Below are 17,443 nucleotides of genomic sequence, written 5' to 3' on the forward strand. Positions count from 1 at the left end.
AATTCATGGCAAACTATATGTGACTATACCCTAATTCCTTAGACCTTTCTAGTCTCCTCTAAAATTCATCAACCGCCAATTCCTTGGTCACTTAATTCCAATTAGAAGGTGAAGTTCAATTCTAGTTTATATGCCACAAAAATCCTAATTACCCAAATATAAGAGGATTATATGTCACGTATCCCGTTAAGTTCAGATAATTAGAAATTTAGGAGAATATGTTTTCAAGCTGTTGTTCAAGTAAAGAGCTTTTCCAAGTTATACAAGAACTCAATTAGAAAGAGGGTCATACTTCCGTTCCACCCAAATTCATAAGATAAAGAACGAAAACAATTCTTGAAATATAAATCAAGACATGAATTAAAATAGAAAAAAATAGTATCAATCCATACAATAGACAGAGCTCCTAACCTTAACAGTGGAGGTTTAGTTGCTCATGGTTCAGAGTGGAAAACTAGGATTGTAAATTGGGCTGAGGTGGAATGGAAAGTTAACTAATTGGAATGGAATAATGTTGGGATAATGTGGGGATCTCTAGAAGGGAAGTTTCCTTTCCCTTTTATAGCTAATCCTAATTAATTTAAAATCTATTCTCTAAAACTAAAATAATATCTTTTCCTATTTTAAAATAAAAATAAAGTTTTAAATCAGAATTAATTAATCAGTGTTTTCTTCATTTTCTGCATGTTGCGCATGTCATGCGTACGCGTCAGTCACGTGTACGCGTCGATGGTCTTCTTCACGTGTCACGCATATGCGTCAGGTACGCGCACGCGTCATTGTGCAACTTCACTTTTCACGCGTACGCGTCAGGTACGCGCACGCGTCACTCCTCGCTATCATCTCCTTTAATTCTTCTTCTCTTTTTCTGTGGAAGCTCCATCAAATCCACCCAAATGCTACCTAAAATAAACAGAATTCCACAAGACTCAAAGTAGCATCCATAGTGGCTAAAAGATAATTAATTCTAAATTAAACTCAACAAAATAAATGCAAATTCACTAGGAAAAGATAGGAAAGATGCTCACACATCACTTTGCTAGAGTCCCCAGATAAAAGTGTCCAGAGTTCTTAAGCACACTCTTTTTGCTTTGGACCACGACTTTAACCGCTCAATCTCAAGCTCTTCACTTGACACCTTTACACCACAAGCATATGGTTAGGGACAGCTTGGTTTAGCCGCTTAGGCCATGATTTTATTTCTTTGGGCCCTCCTATCCACTGATGCTCAAGGCCTTAGGTCCTTTTACCCTTGCCTTTTGGTTTAAAGGGTTATTGGCTTTTTCAATCTGCCCTCCTTTTTCTGCATTTTTGGGCAGTAATAGATTTTTCTGCTTTTTATTTTTTTCTTTTTACCATTTTTTCTTTTTTTTTTTGCAACATGCTTTTTCTTTTGCTTTTGCTGCTTTTTCTTGCTTCAAGAATTAATGTTAGATTTTTCAGATTATCAATAATACTTTTCCTTTTTCCTTATTCTTTCAAGAGCCAACATTCTAAAATTTCAACTTCAAATATGCACTGTTTAATCATACATTCAGAAAACAAGAGCAAATGAAACCACATCAAACTAATTAAACTAATCTTAAATTAAACTTGAAATTCATGCATCTCTCAATTCTTTTCAAATAATTTTTTTTATATTTAAGCAAGATTTTGAGAGATATATGGAACATTTTACAACTTGTAAGACATCACTTCAAATGATCATGCAACTAGAACAAGAGAACAGACAAAACATAACAGAAAAATAAAACAGGAAAAGAGGTAAAAGAGAACGAATCCACTTGAATAATGGTGGCTAGTGCTCCTCCTTGAGGATCCGATGTAATGCTTAATCTCTTCTATGTCACTCATTTGTCTCTGTTGAGGCGGCTGCACAAGTTTATGTGCATGCTCTCTAGTTTGCTCCATCCTCTTCTTCTATACTTAAGAGTGGTAGAAGTCACAAAGCAAACCTTTTGCAACACGAAACTTAAGAGTTTTACTCGTCCTCGAGCAAATATGATCAATGGGGAAGAAGGTGGGGGTAGGTGGAGCTTCTGTGGGACCTCTTGGTCCTGAGAGGCTAGGAAATTCCAGATTATTTACTTTTCTGCACTGGCGTTTGAACGCCCAGGGGCTGCTCCCTGGCTGGCGTTCAATGCCAGCAATGCTTCCTTCTCGGGGTGTTGAACCCCCAGGAGAACTTCCTCACTGGCATTCAACTTTGACCTCTTTTTAGAGTGTTCTGTTTTTACTACTGTGAATTCTGTCTCTGGACTGATGCACATGATCATGAATCTAAGAATGAAACAAAATGAAAGAAAATAAATATGATTGAGTAAGGTTGGGTTGCCTCCCAACAAGCGCTCTTTTAAAGTCACTAACTTGACCTTTAGCTCCTTACGGAGGTGAGTATGGGCTCAGTTTTTTGCCCTTGACAGTGAATTTTCTTCATGTCCTCTCATGAATGAGCTCTACATGCTCTAGAGATAGGACACGGTTCATAGTATGTGGTAGGACTGGATTCTTAGTGAAGACAACTCTCATGCCAGGTGAGAGGCCTTCAGTAGGGACTTTCTTGTCCTTCCAGCCTTTAGGTACTTTCTTTTTAGTACCTTTATGCTTAGAGCTTTTTGAGGGCTGCCCAACACCAAACTTAGAATTTATGTCTGGGGGCTCTACAGAGATTTGCACAGAAAGAGAGGGTTGGCACACTAGGTGTTGCACAGTTGTCCCTTTTTTACTGGAGGAAGAATTAGGATTGGACATCTTAAATAAGATGTAGTCCTCTCCTAATTGGAAAACCATTTCTCCCTTAGCTATATTAATCAAAGCTTTTGCATTAGCTAAGAAGGGTCTTCCAAGGATGACACATTCATCCTCATCCTCTCCAATATCTAAGACAATGAAGTTTGCAAGGATGTAGTGGTTTTCAACTTTAACCAAGACATCCTCCACTAAGCCATATAACTTCTTCATGGTCTTGTCTGCCATCTCTAATGAGATGTGTGCAGGTTGTACCTCAAGGATTTCCAACTTCTCTATTATAGAGAGTGGCATGAGGTTGATGCTTGACCCTAGGTCACATAGAGCCTTTTCAAAGGTCATAGTGCCTATGGTGCACAGAATCAGAAAGCGTCCAGGATCTGGAAGCTTCTGAGGTAGCTCTTGCTGAACCAAAGCATAGAGTTCTTTGGTAAGCAGTGGAGGTTCTTCCTCCAGAGGCTTTGTACTAAATAGCTTGGTATTCAGCTTCATTAGAGCTCTTAGGAAACGAGCTACTTTCTCTTCCCTAGTGTCTTCATCCTCACTTAAGGATGAGTAGTCATCAGAACTTAGGAACTGCAGAAGTAGATTCAAAGGAACCTCAATTGTCTTTATGGTTTCCTTTGGTTCTGGACTAGAGGGTTCTTGAGTGGGATTCAGGCACTCAAAAGGTATGTTTTGACTGGCGTTCAACGCCAGCTCTGTCAGCTTAGTGGGCATTGAACGCCCTTGCTGTCCACCCTGACTGGCGTTAAACACCAGTCCCTCTAGCATTCTGGCCATTAAACGCCCAGCAGGGATGTCCTAGCAGGCGTTCAACGCCAGCTTCCCTGGGGTGGTGGGCGTTGAATGCCCAGTGAGGGGTTCCTCACTGGCGTTCAGTGCCAAAATGGTTGCCTGGTTGGGTGTTGAATGCCCAGTGAGGGATTCCTCACTGGCATTCAATGCCAGAAAGCCTTCCTGTTTGGGCGTTGAACGCCCAGCCAGTACTCTCTGGTTGGCATTCAACGCTAGCTTTTCTGCCAGGATGGGGGTTAAACGCCTGGTAAGGGGTTCCTCACTGGCGTTTAATGCCAGGCTTGCTGCCATTGTGACCGTTGAACGCCTAGTGAGGGCTTCTTCATTGGTGTTCAATGCCTTCCCATTCTCTTCCAATTCGGCCTCAACCTCGATGGTTATGGCCTTGCACTCTTCTCTAGGATTAACCTTAGTATTATTGGGAAGAATGTCAGGAGGGATCTCAGGGATCCTCTTGCTCAGTTGACCAACTTGTACCTCCAAGTTTCTAATGGAGGACCTTGTTTTATTAATGAAACTATGTGTGGTCTTAGTGAGGCTGGAGATTAGAGTGGCTAAGTCAGAGAGGCTCTGCTTAGAAGTCTCCATATTCCTTTGAGAAGATGGGAATGGTAGTCTATTCTGGAACTTATTCTGGTTCCTATCACCTTGGTTGTTATTGAAACCTTGCTGAGGTTTCTGTTGATCCTTCCATAAAAGGTTAGAATGATTCCTCCATGAAGGGTTGTAAGTGTTTTCATAGGGTTCTCCCATGTAATTCACCTCCTCCATGGTGGGTTGATCAGGATCATAAGCTTCTTCTTCAAGAGAAGCTTCCTGATTACTGCCATGTGCAGTTTGCATCCTAGTGAGATGTTGAGAGATCATGTTGACCTGTTGGGTCAGGATCTTATTCTGAGCCAGGATGGCATTCAGAGTCTCAACTTCATGAACTCCTTTCTTCTGAGAGATTTCATATTTTACAGGATTCCTCTCAGAAGTGTACATGAATTGGTTATTTGCAACCATCTCAATGAGTTTTCTAGCTTCTACAAGCGTTTTCTTCAAGTGGAGGGATCCACCTGCAGAGCTATCCAAGAAAATCTTGGATATCTCAGACAAGCCATCATAGAACACGTCTATGAGGGACCATTCTAAGAGCATGTCAGGAGGACATCTCCTGATCAGTTGCTTGTATCTTTCCCAACCTTCATAGAGGGATTCACTTTCTCTTTGTCTGAATGTTTGAACTTTTCACTCTAATCTTGCTCATCCTTTGAGGAGGACAAAACTTAGCCAAAAAAGTGTTAACTAGCTTTTTCCAAGACTAAAGACTCTCTTTAGGCTGGGCATCCAACCAGAACTTAGCTCTGTCTCTTAAAGCAAAATGAAAAAGCATCAGCTTATAGACTTCAGGATCAACTCCATTAGTCTTTACAGTATCATAGATCTGTAAAAATTCTGCTAAGAACTGATGTGGATCTTCCAGTGGAAGTCCATGGAATTTGCAGTTCTGCTGCAGAAGAGAGACTAACTGAGGCTTAAGCTCAAAATTATTAGCTCTAATGGCAGGTACAGTAATGCTTCTATCATAAAAGTCAGAGGTAGGCATGGTGAATTCACCAAGGACCTTTCTAGGCTCCTCTTGTAGTTCGGCCATGTCCCCTGTTTCTTGTTCAAAACTTTCTGAAAGGTCTCTTCCGGAGTGTTGTGCTTTAGCTAGTTGTAAACGCCTCCTTAGAGTCTTGTCAGGTTCAGGATCAGGAGTCAAGAGGGGTTCTTTATCCCTATTCTTGGTCATAAACAAGAAGAAAAGAAAAAGAAGAAGAAAGACTACGCAAATAGACAAGAAGCTCCTTCTTAAAGTCAGAAGTAGAGAAAAAAGAAGAAGATAAAAAATAAAAATAAAAATAAATAAAAGAAGTAAAAGAAAAAGACCTTGGAAATAGTATATAAGAGTAAATAAAAGAAAGGAAATCACAAGAAAAATTTCTGTGCCAATTGGCAAGACGCTCCAAGTGAGATGTGAAGAAGAAAGGAAAGAAGATAAAGAAGTTGAGGTAGACCAAGAGAAGAAAGTAGAGTTAGAATAATATAGATGTGAGATGAAGAGCAGTATAAATAGAAAGAGTAAATAAGAATTAAAATATTTTTGTTTTTCTTTTATTTATTTAATTAATTTTCGAAAATAAGTTAATTAATTTAAAAAGACTTTGATTTTAATTGTTGAATTTTCAAAAATAGAGGAGGGAAGAGAAGAAGAAATTTTCAAAAATTAAGAGAGAAGAGAGTTAGTTAGGTGGTTTTGAAAAAGAAGAGAGAGAAATAGGAGAAGTATTTTCGAAAATTGAGAGAAGGAAAAGTTAGTTAGGTAGTTTTGAAAAAGATCAGAGAGAAGATAAGATATTAATTAAGAAAAGATAAAAATAAAAATAAAAATAAAAGATAAGATGAGAAAATATTTGAATTTTAAAAATAAGATAAGATAAGAAATTAAAATTTTTTTGAAAAAGATATGATTTAAATTTTGAAAAAGATAAGATATGATTTTTAAATTTTGAAAAAGATATGATAAGTTTTGAAAAAGATAAGGTTTTTGAAAAAGATACGATTTTTAATTTTGAAAATTTTAATTTTTGAAAACTTGACAACTAAGATATGATAAGGTAAAATTTTAAATTGAAATCTGAATTTTATTTATGATTTTTGAAAATTATGGTTGAAAATAAGTTAGAAAATATATTTTTTGATTTTTTTAATTTTATGATGAAAGAGAAAAACACAAAAAAGACACAAGACTTAAAATTTTTAGATCTATCACCCTTGTTTTTCGAAAATTTTTGGAGGGAAACACCAAGGGACACCAAACTAAAAAATTTTAAGATCAAAACACATATAAGACTCAAGAACACTTTGAAGACTCACAAGAATACAAAGAACAAAATTTAAAGACTCAAAGAACTCAAGAACATAAAAAGAACACCAAACTTAAAATTTTTAGAAAAGCAAAAGTAAATTTTTGAAAAACACAAGAAAATAAACAAGAAAACACCAAACTTAAAAACTTGACACAAGATTTAAATAAAGAAAAATAATTTTAAAAATTTTTTAGAAAGAATGACTCAAAGAGAATGCTTAAGGATGCCAAAAATAAACTATATGAAAAAGGTTTTTGAAAATTTTTTTAAAATTTTTATAATTGAAGAGCATGAACATGTAGGATTCAAACCAAGAACAAAAATTGAACAAAAAAAAATAATATTTTTGAAAAACTTTTTGAAATTTTTGAAAATTTGAAGAAGAGTAAAATAAAAATAAAAGACTCAAAGACTCAAACTAAGAACACAAACAAAGACTCAAACAGAGTAAAGATAAATATTTTAAAAAAGAGTGTAGGAAGAAGTTTTAAAATTTTTGGAATTGAAAAACAGGAAACAAGAACATTGAAGACTCAATACCAAGAACACAAATTAAACAAAGAAAAGAAAAATATTTTTGAAAATATTTTAATTTTTTTTTTCGAAAAATTGAGAAGAAGCAAAAAGTAGAAAAGCTAACAAAATTAAAAATTACCTAATCTAGGGAGCAAGACAATCCTTCAGGTTGTCCAAACTCAACAATCCCGGCAACGGCACCAAAAACTTAGTACGCGTATGCAAACCCCACACCTTTTCGTACGGGCAGTACCAGCAAGTGCACTGGGTCGTCCAAGTAATACCTGAGCAAGTCAGGATCGATCCCACGAGGATTGTGGTTTGAAGCAAGCAATGGTTATCTTGTAGGTCTTAGTTAGACGGAATCAGAAGGTTTATGTTTGTGAAAGGAATACGAAATTATAATAAAGTTAAAGGATAGAAATAGGAATGAAGTTGAGAGTTGGAGTTGCTTTGTCTTTCTCAATTAACTATGGTACTACTACTCTCCTTGCTTGTGAGTGATTTCTTCAATGGCAGGCGGTATGTGATTGACACTGGTTTGAATAGCTGCCAATATAATACTCCTCTGGATCTGAACCCCAGGTTTAGTGCGGATCCATCTCTACTTGAGGGTGAAGCGCGTACAATCCATTCTCCTTCATGATCCTACTCAAAATGCCACAGACAAGGTCGGATCATCCGGATCAGAGAATGCTGTATCTATGGATTCTAGCCTCTACCACAGAGACCCTAAACTCCCCAGAAATAGGCTAAACTGATGTCTCGAGAAGTCCCTAACAAAGTCGTGGATTAGCCGTCTGAGAGATGTATATTCAAGATGTTGGTCGTCCTTATCCGGTGAAAGACGCATTCTGAACCCAAGTAGACGCGGGTGTTTGTCAGGCATGTTCATCTTAATGTGATGAACAGAGCTAATTGGTTAGATAATCCTATCCACCACGATGAAGTACGAATATACATCTTAGAATTAATCAAACACGGATCGAAGAGAAATAGTAGTACTTTTATTAATTCATAGGATTCAGCAGAGCTCCTCCCCTCAAGCTAGGAGGTTTAGAAACTCATACTAAAGAAAAAATACAATGTAAAACTCGAAAATAATGTGTATCCTCCAAAAAAGGTCTGAAGACATTGTGTAAAATAACTTTTAAATACTGATCAAATGACTAGTAAGGGTAAAATAATCTATTTAGTACTAAAATCCACTTTTGGAGCCCATTTGGTGAGTATTTGGGCTGAGCTTTGATGAGATCCACGTGCTCTAAGGTCTCTGGGCGTGGAACACCAGATAGGGGGTCCTCTTTGGGCGTTTGTACATTGGTCTCTACTAGGGGTGTAAGTTACCGAACCAGACCGAAAATTACCGCAAAACCGAACCGAAATTTACAACAACCGAATTAAAAATAAAAAAAATTGGTTTTTTGGTTTTTTTTCCTTAAACCGATCGGTTCGGTCCAGTTTTCAGTTGAATCGATAAAAAATGAACTGAATCAAACCGAACACTAGCCTATAGTAATGGTTCTTTTACCATTTTTCCCTTTAACCTAGTAATAATTAACAAAATCCCTAACCCTATTGCCATCGCGCAGTACGCTTCCCTCCCTCAAGTCATTTGTTTTGAGTGTGTTGTCCAAAGCCCATCCTCCTCCTTGATCACTCAGAGAGTGAGAGCCTGAGCTCACTGAGCCTGCACCTTCTAAGTCTTTCTTCCTTAGCCTCCATTGTAACCAGATCGTCTTCTCTCTGCGGTTCAAGTCACTCAGTCATCGTCGCACTTAAACGCGCTTCGAGCAGTTAGAGCCGTCATCATTGCTCTCAAGCACGCCATCGCAAGTCGCAAGTGCAGCAGTCTTCGTTGCAGGAGTAGCAGAGACAGAGAGCCAGAGAGTGCCATCATCCAGTCCTCTCCATCGCTGAGAATCCCTCTCCATCATCGAGCAACCGCATCATTCAGAGTCGTCACAGTAGTCGCAACGTCGTAGCAACCGTCACCGAGCAGCCCTCTCCTCCCCGGGCAATAACATCACGAGCCATCTCCTGCCACTCAATAATGTCTTCTTCGGAGGTTAGTATATTCACAATTTTTTGAATAAAATTTGTTGTTGCTGCTGGTCTGTTCTTCATTAGGTTGAGGAGGTTGCTTAGAGTCATCATTATATTGTGTGTTATGAGTTTTTTGAATTATATTGTTGATTTTTTACATAGAAGAGTTAATGGTCTTAATTTTTGTTTTTAATAAAATTTGTTGTTGCTAGTCCTAGTTGTTTATTTGAGAATAATTTGTTGCTGGTTCTAAGTTTTGGTTTTGATTGCTTGTATATTGAAATTTTTTTAGTATGACTTATTGTTGTTTGAGAACAAATTTGGATTAGAGCACTGATAAGGTATTAGTTGTATCTGAATTTTTGTTCATTTATTGTGTTTGTATCTAAACAGATTTTGGCTTGATAAATGTTAACTTGTTATGTATTGTATCATTGTTAATTTGTTGTTTGATCTTGATGTATCTTTGTTGTTCATTTATCTTTGTATATATACAGCTAGCAAGCTATGAACAGCCCAATAACCCAGACTTGAAGTTGAAGCTAAAAATGTTAGACTTGACATTATGTTTAGTTGTTGGAATGAGTTGAAATTGTATTGAATTTGAATGTAATGTAATGTTATTTCAGTTTATTGATAGTCATTAATTTTCTATTAGTTAAGATTTAAAATCTAAAAAACCGATTGAATCAAACCGCTTTTGGTTCGGTTCGGTTCGGTTGTTGCACAGACAGTAAACTGATTGGTTGGTGCCCTGTGAAAACCGAACAGATCGGTTCGGTTGGTTTTTGGTCTAAAATCGAACCAAACCGAATTGATAACACCCCTAGTCTCTGCTCTTTTGGGCGCTGGACGCCTGGAAGGGGGCAGGAGGCTGGCGTTGGACACCAGTTTTGTGCCTTCTAATCCGAAGTAAAGCATAGACTATTATATATTTTTGAAAAGTTCTGGAAGTCAGATTTCCATAGCCTTTGAGAGCGCTCCATTTGGACTTCTGTAGCTCCAGAAAAACTCTTCTGAATGCAAATAGGTCAGATTTGGACAACATCTGTAGTGCTTTCTCTGTCTCTGAATCAGACTTCTGCTCCAGCTCCTTAATTTCAGCCAGAAAATACCTGAAATTGCCCAAAAACAAAAAAACTCATAGTAGAATCCAAAAATATGAATTTAACACTAAAACCTATAAAAACTTAATAAAAACTAAATAAAACCACTAAAAATTATATGAAAATGATGTCAAAAAGCGTATAAAATATTCGCTCATCAAGTTTGCAATAGAGTTGGTGCTGGGAGTAGGACCGGTCTTAGTCGCATCGTATAGAATGTCACTGTTAGAGCTGGTAGAATTTAAGATTCAATTGGAGGAGTTGATGGATGAGAAGTTTATCCCATTGAGTGTCTCCCAGTAGGAAGCGCCAATTTTGTTAATAAAGAAGAAAGATGACAGTATGTGGCTGTGTATGGATTAGAGGCAGTTGAATAAGGTGACAGTAAAGAATAACTATCCCTTCCCGAGAATCAATAATTTGACAGATCAACTGTAAGGATCCAGAGTTTTCTCAAAGGTTGACTTGAGGTCGGGATACCATCGGATTAGGGTGAGAGTGGAGGATATTCCAAAGATAGATTTCAGAACTCGATATAGTCATTATGAGTACACAATGATGTCTTTCAGGTTGACGAATTCCCCTACTGTCTTCATGGATTACATGAATAGAGTGTTTCAACCCTTTTTGGACGAGTTTCTTGTGGTGTTTATAGACGACATCTTAATGAACCATAAAACTACAAAGGAGCACGAAGAGCATTTATGGGTAGTTTTGCAAACCTTGAAGGAAAGCAAGCTCTATACAAAGCTTTCCAAGTATGAGTTTTGAAAGGAAGAAGTGAATTTTTTAGGGCATATGGTAAGCTGAGAAGGCATTTCAGTGGATCCTGCTAAGGTTGAGGCAGTGACTGAATGGAGACGACCAACGTCTGTTACAGAGGTGAGGAGTTTCTTGGGTTTAGCAGGCTATAACCGAAGGTTCATTAAGGGATTTTCGCAAATCGCCTAACCTATGACCAAGTTGACTCGTAAGGATACGCTCTTTGTATGGACGTCCGAATATGAAGAGAGTTTTCAGACACTGAAGAAGAGGCTAACTACAGTACCAGTGCTCGTATTGCCCGAACCTTATGAACCATTTAAAGTTTACTGTGTCACTTCGTTGAAAGGTTTAGGGTGTGTTTTGATGCAACACCAGAACGTTGTAGCCTATGCTTTGTGACAGTTAAGGCCGCATGAAGTGAATCATCCAACTCACGACCTAGAGCTTGCAGTAGTTGTGTTTGTACTGAATGTATAGAGGCATTATCTTTTCGGAATAAAATTCTGAGTCTTTTATGATCATAAGAACTTGAAGTATCTATTTCACCAGAAAGAACTCAACATGCCTCAAAGGAGATCGATAGAATTATTGAAGGACTATGATTTTGAGCTGAACTATCATCTGGGAAAGGCAAACATAGTGGCAGATGCCTTGAGCAGAAAGTCTCTAAGTGTTACTTGGATGATGATCAAGGAAGAAGAACTGTTGAGCAAGTTTGCGGATCTTAAGTTGGGTGTTAAAGAGGTGGCTAGGAGTGTATGCCCGAACTAGTTGCATATTGATGAATCCATTTTTTAAGATGATTTTTGGTTAGAATTGGATGGATTTTCGTCATATAAACTTGCACTTATTACCTTGAATAGCATGCTTTTGATCTCTCTTCCCAATTTGTGCTTGATTATGAAAATATGCTCTTTTATACCTAATTGAATCAATTTTTATTCCATTTGCCTTCTATTCGATGCCTTGATGTTGTTGGTGAGTGCTTTCAGGTATATAAGGTAGGAATGGATTGGAGAAAATGGAAGAAGAGCATGCAAAGTGGAGAAAGCAAGAGAAATCAGAGTGCGTGGATTGCATCGAGCGCGTCGCGCGTCGCGCGTCCAGCCAAGCATCGCGTAGTGTGCGTACGCACGGTTATTTGTGCATACGCACAGGCCTGGATTTCTTGCGAAATGTGCGGACGCACGCATCTGTGCGTCTGCACAGGTGTCCGCACATGACTTCATTAAAATAGCACGTGCCTCGCGATTTGGGGGCTTTGGAGGCCCATTTCTGAAGTCTTCTAGCTCATATTGGAGGGGGAAATGAAGAGATAACATAGGATATCATTAGGGTAGTTTTAGAAGTAGTAGTAGGAAGCTTTAGTTAGTTTTTTTCTCTAAGTTTTTTATCATCTCTATTAGGGTTTATATTAGGGTTTTACATTCAAGTGCCATTTCCATTTTTGATCTTGGATTTTGCAAGCTTTCATTGTAAGTATTCTCTTGTTATTACTCTTTATAGTTACATTGTCATTACTCTTTCTTCTAATTCAAGTTATAGTTCAATTTCAATTCTCTCTTGCACTTTCAATTTCTTGTTGATGAATTTGATGTTTGATGCTTGTTACATGATTTCTTGTGGTATTCTTGTTGATTGAGTTCAATTGTTGCTTTTAGTTTCAAGCCTTTTCTCATTTTCCTCAAGTTTAAGCTTTTTGCCCACCAAGTGTTTGACATAATGTCAAACATGGTTTTAGGCTAAATTTTTGGTTCTTGGCTTGGGTAAAGTGAGCAACTGGGTTCCTAGAGTTGGAATGTCCAACATTTAGTTTCAATTCTTGGGTTGTTAATTGTTCTTGTTCCCACTAACGCTAATTTGTTGCTAAAGTAATTAGCAAGCAAGTTAGGATTTGTGGGTAAAGGACACTTATGCTCATTCAACTTACCTTCTGATGTGAGGGTTGATCAAGTAAGACTAATCCATCATAATTATCATAGTTGTGGTTCCAACAAGGAAAGGACCCTTAGCTCACTCCAAGCCAAGACTCTTTTTGATGCTTTCAATCTTTTATACCTTTATATGTTGATTTCTTTTATACTTGTTTATATTGCATAGTCGGTTCTTTAATTTCTTAATTAGTTCAATTATTACAATTTTTCATGTTCTTTTATTGCTTTATATGTTCATTTCTTCATTCACAACCCGTTGATCAATACAACCGGAATTGCACACTCATTGTTCTAAAGTGCTCCTAGGGAGACAACTCGGGAGTCTAATACTCTTGGTTTTAATTTGGTTTTACTTGTGACATATCTTGTGAATTTCCAATTTGAGTTGAGGGGCCAACTTGTCGGGTTAGGACTGTACTTACAACGTTAAATCCGTTTCTTTGGATAACCGAGTTCCTAACCCACCTGTGAGTTGGTTACCCCTCATCACATCAAATTTTGGCACAGTTGTCGGGGAGTTCACTTTATGTGCAATCAGTGCTACAATTTTTGGTTGTTGTAAATATGTGAATATTATGAATACTTGATTTTGGTTTGCTACTTGGCACTAATTAGTAAGAGGCACGTCTATCCTAGTATTGATAGCAACTAACACTTTTTGTTTGTTTAGGCCTAGACTAGTAGATATAATTAGAATATATATACACATTTGTTCATTGATTTTGTTGGTATCGTTGCGTTTTATTTTTCCTATTCATCATGAACTATTACCCTTTTGGCTTGGAGTCTAGTTTTTATCATATTGTAGGGGGTGACAATTCCGACGTTGGTTCACCTCAAGGTATGGGATGTCAATTTGAGGGAGGGTCACAAGCAGTCAACTCTTGGCAACAAGGACCGTTGCGAGGGACCTATGATCCTAATTTCTATCAACCTCTCACACCTAGTAGAAACGTCCTCACTACAGTTTTGGCCATCCATATGCTCATGCTCCATGCCCTCGACATGAGATACAACCATCATACCCTCAAGCCCCTCTACCTTTTTCACCACCAATTCCATCTTCACCCATCTACCTACCGCCACAAGTGGGACAACCTAGCTTTCACAACCATTCCACCTCAATTAACTTCCCTTATGGGGAGCCTAGCTTTCAAGTCCTCATCTAAGAGCAAAGGGAATTTCAAAGGAAGAAAGAGAATTGCATGGCCACTCTTGCCGAAGCTTTGTCGTGATTAGTACCCTCTCACTCCACCCCTAGTAACCTTGCCCCTCCACCCTTGACATACCCATCAATCCTGGAATCTAGCATTGATGCTATAACTCCGAAAGGAAGTGAGCCACTTAGTAAGGTAACCCTTTAACCCGCTCTTCTGAAGGAGGAACCTATTGATGTGGGTAAGAAATTTATTGAAGATAGGAAACAGGACGGACTTGAAGAAGAGAGCCACTATGAGCTTCAAAAAGGTCTAAGTGATGATGTGATCTTCCAAGTAGGGAACCTTGAGGAGGAAGAAGATAGAAGTAGCCCTCCAAGTCTCCACAATCAAGATGACAAGTTACCCCACCAAGAAGCAAGGGAAAATTTGAAACCACTACCACCTCATGTTAAGTATGCATTCCTTGATGAGGAACATAAATTTCCGGTGATAGTGGCAACCGACCTCTCCGATCAAGAAGAGCAACAACTCCTTGAAGTTATCTGGAAGTATAAAAAGGCGATCGGATGGAGCTTAAGTGACATTGTGGGGATAAGCCCTCAAGTGTGCCTCCATCGAATTTTCTTGGAAGAAGGCACCAATCCGGTCCGACAACTGCAAAGACGGCTAAATCCTACAATCCTTGACGTAGTCAAGAAGGAAGTGACTTACCTCTTGGAAGCGGACATCATCTACCCAATTTCCGATAGTGAATGAGTGAGTCCGGTCCAAGTAGTGCCGAAGAAGTCCGGAGTAACAATGGTGAAGATGGAGAGTGGAGAGCTTGTGGCCACCTGAGTCCAGAACACTTGGCGAGTGTGCATTGATTACCGCCAGCTGAATCAAGCATTGCGGAAGGACCATTACCCGTTGCCGTTCATTGACCAAATGTTGGATCGCTTGGGAGGTTTTTATCGTCGGTTCATCAAGGACTTTAGCAAAGTCGCATTGCCCCATTCCCGCCTACTACAAAAGGATGTAGAATTTCATTTCAATGAAGATTGCAAAAAGGCTTTTGACAAGTTGAAGGAAGCGCTAACCACAGCTCCTATTGTGCAAGGCCCAAATTGGAATCAACCTTTTGAGATCATGTGCGATGCCTCGAATCACGCTGTAGGTGCTGTGCTAGCACAGCGCGATGGTAATGCTCCTTACACTATAGCATATGCATCAAAAACTCTAGATTCGGCTCAGTCGATTTACACCACCAATGAGAAAGAGCTTTTAGCCATTGTTTTTACTCTAGACAAGTTTTGACCCTATTTGCTAGGCTCTAAGGTGGTGGTGTATTTGGACCATGCTGCTTTGAAATATTTGCTAAAGAAGAAGGAGTCAAAGCCTAGGCTCATTATGTGGATATTACTTTTGCAAGAATTTGACTTGGAGATCAAAGATAGAAGTGGGTCTCAAAATCTAGTGGCGGACCATTTGAGTCGCCTCGAACATTTAACTTTGGATCCCACTCCTATCAATGACTCATTTCCCTTAGATACCTTGCAAGCAATATCCCAAAGCACCCCATGGTTTGCCCCGATAGCTAATTACTTGGTCGCTCACGTTTTTCCCCCACAATTTTCAAGGCATCAAAAAGATAGATTGAGAAGTGATGCTAAGTATTATCTTTGGGATGATCCACATCTGTGGAGGCATGGAGCGGATCAAGTAATTAGGAAGTGCGTGATGGAATCTGAGTTCCAGTCTATCCTTCAATTTTGCCACTCATCTTAGAGTGGGGGTCATTTTGGCCCACAACGAACAATGAAAAAGGTTTTAGACTGCGGATTCTGGTGGCCCACTTTGTTTAGGGATGCCAACCAATTTTGCGAATCCTGTCATCAATGCCAGAAATCTGGAAATACCTCTCAGAAAGATGAGATGCTGATGCCAAGGCATTTTGGCCAGTTTCACTGACCTTTTCTTTACTGTTTTTAAGGTAGTTTCATGCAATTTTCACGTTAACTCCCACGTTAACCTAGTTAACGTGGAAGCTAACGTGAAGAAGGGAGGTGATCGCCAACGTTAGTGACACCCAACATTGTCACTAACGTTGGAATGAGCCACACAAGCCACTATGAGCCACGTTAACTCCCACGTTAACTTAGTTAACGTAGGCAAAAGTCCCACCTGGCAGCCTGACCATACCTTCTTCAAACATGCATAACTTGAGCCACAAAGCTCCAAATGAGGTGATTCCAGTGGCATTGGAAAGTAGGATTCTAGAGATTTCCAAGCATATATGGCACTATATAGTTGACACTAAATTTGAGGGAGAAAACCTGCCCCGAAAGTGCCAAGATGAATATGGTATCAACCTGTAGTAAGGCCAGCTGACATCTTCACCTTCCAAGAAGTGTAACTCGAGTTGTAGAGCTCCAAATGATGCGCTTCCAAGGGCATTGGAAAGTAGACATCCAGGGCTATCCAATAATATATAATAGTATGGGGTGAACACTAAGTTTCAGCTTCAGAAACTGGCAATAATGAAGCCCTGATCGCTAGCGTTATTGGCTCTCAAGTTTTTCATTAACGCTAGCAACTATGCCAGCGACCATGTCCACTTCAAAGGTACATAACTTGAGCTACAGAGGTCCAATTGAGGTGATTCCAGTTGCGTTAGAAAGCTGACATGCAGAGGTTTCCAGGAATATATAATACTCTATAGTGGGCATGAAATTGGAGTACAAACAAGAGGCATCTTTTAAGCCCCAAAAACACCAACTGGGCAGCAAGTGCAACGTTAGCCACAATAACTTTAGCACTAACGCCACACTTGTAGCGTTAGTGTGGCTAACTTTAGCACTAACTTTAGCACCTGTACCTCAACTTGACTCACTCTCTCTCAAGTCCACTTCAAAGCTCAAGCAAGCAAGCCCACAATTTTCAACCAATCAAGACCACAAGAAGCATCTAGAATAGGAATTTTCATTTAATTGTAATTTGCTTTTAATTTCATTTTGTAATTTAGGAGAGCCTATATAAAGGCCTTAGTCTTTACATTGAAAGCAATCTTGAAAAGGGGGGACTGAGATTCTGGAATGGGGGATTGAAGAGGGGTCTTCGGACTCCCTCCCCTCACACACTTTTCCTTCTCTTTCTTTTAGTTGTAATTTTGATTTATGAATGTTGAATTTTCAATTTCAGTTTGAATCTACTTTTCTTTTGTCTTTATTTTCTTTTGCTTCTTTATTTTCTTTTGCTAACTAACTGTTTGTGATATTGCCTCACTGGGAATTTCCTCATCTGTGACAATGGAGATTCAAATTTTCTTTTGGTGATTATTGTTTGAGACAGAGCTTTCTGCAGCAAAGAAAGGAGCATCTGGTGCACGAAATTGTGATCTCCAGGCTCAAACAAATCCTGGTAATGGCTCCAAAGACTTGGTGCTCTGATCTTAATTCATAATTGTCACAACTTCGATACAACTAACCAGCAAG

The sequence above is a fragment of the Arachis ipaensis genome, chromosome B09 (genome assembly GCF_000816755.2).
Source record: "Arachis ipaensis cultivar K30076 chromosome B09, Araip1.1, whole genome shotgun sequence".
Lineage (NCBI taxonomy): Eukaryota > Viridiplantae > Streptophyta > Magnoliopsida > Fabales > Fabaceae > Arachis > Arachis ipaensis.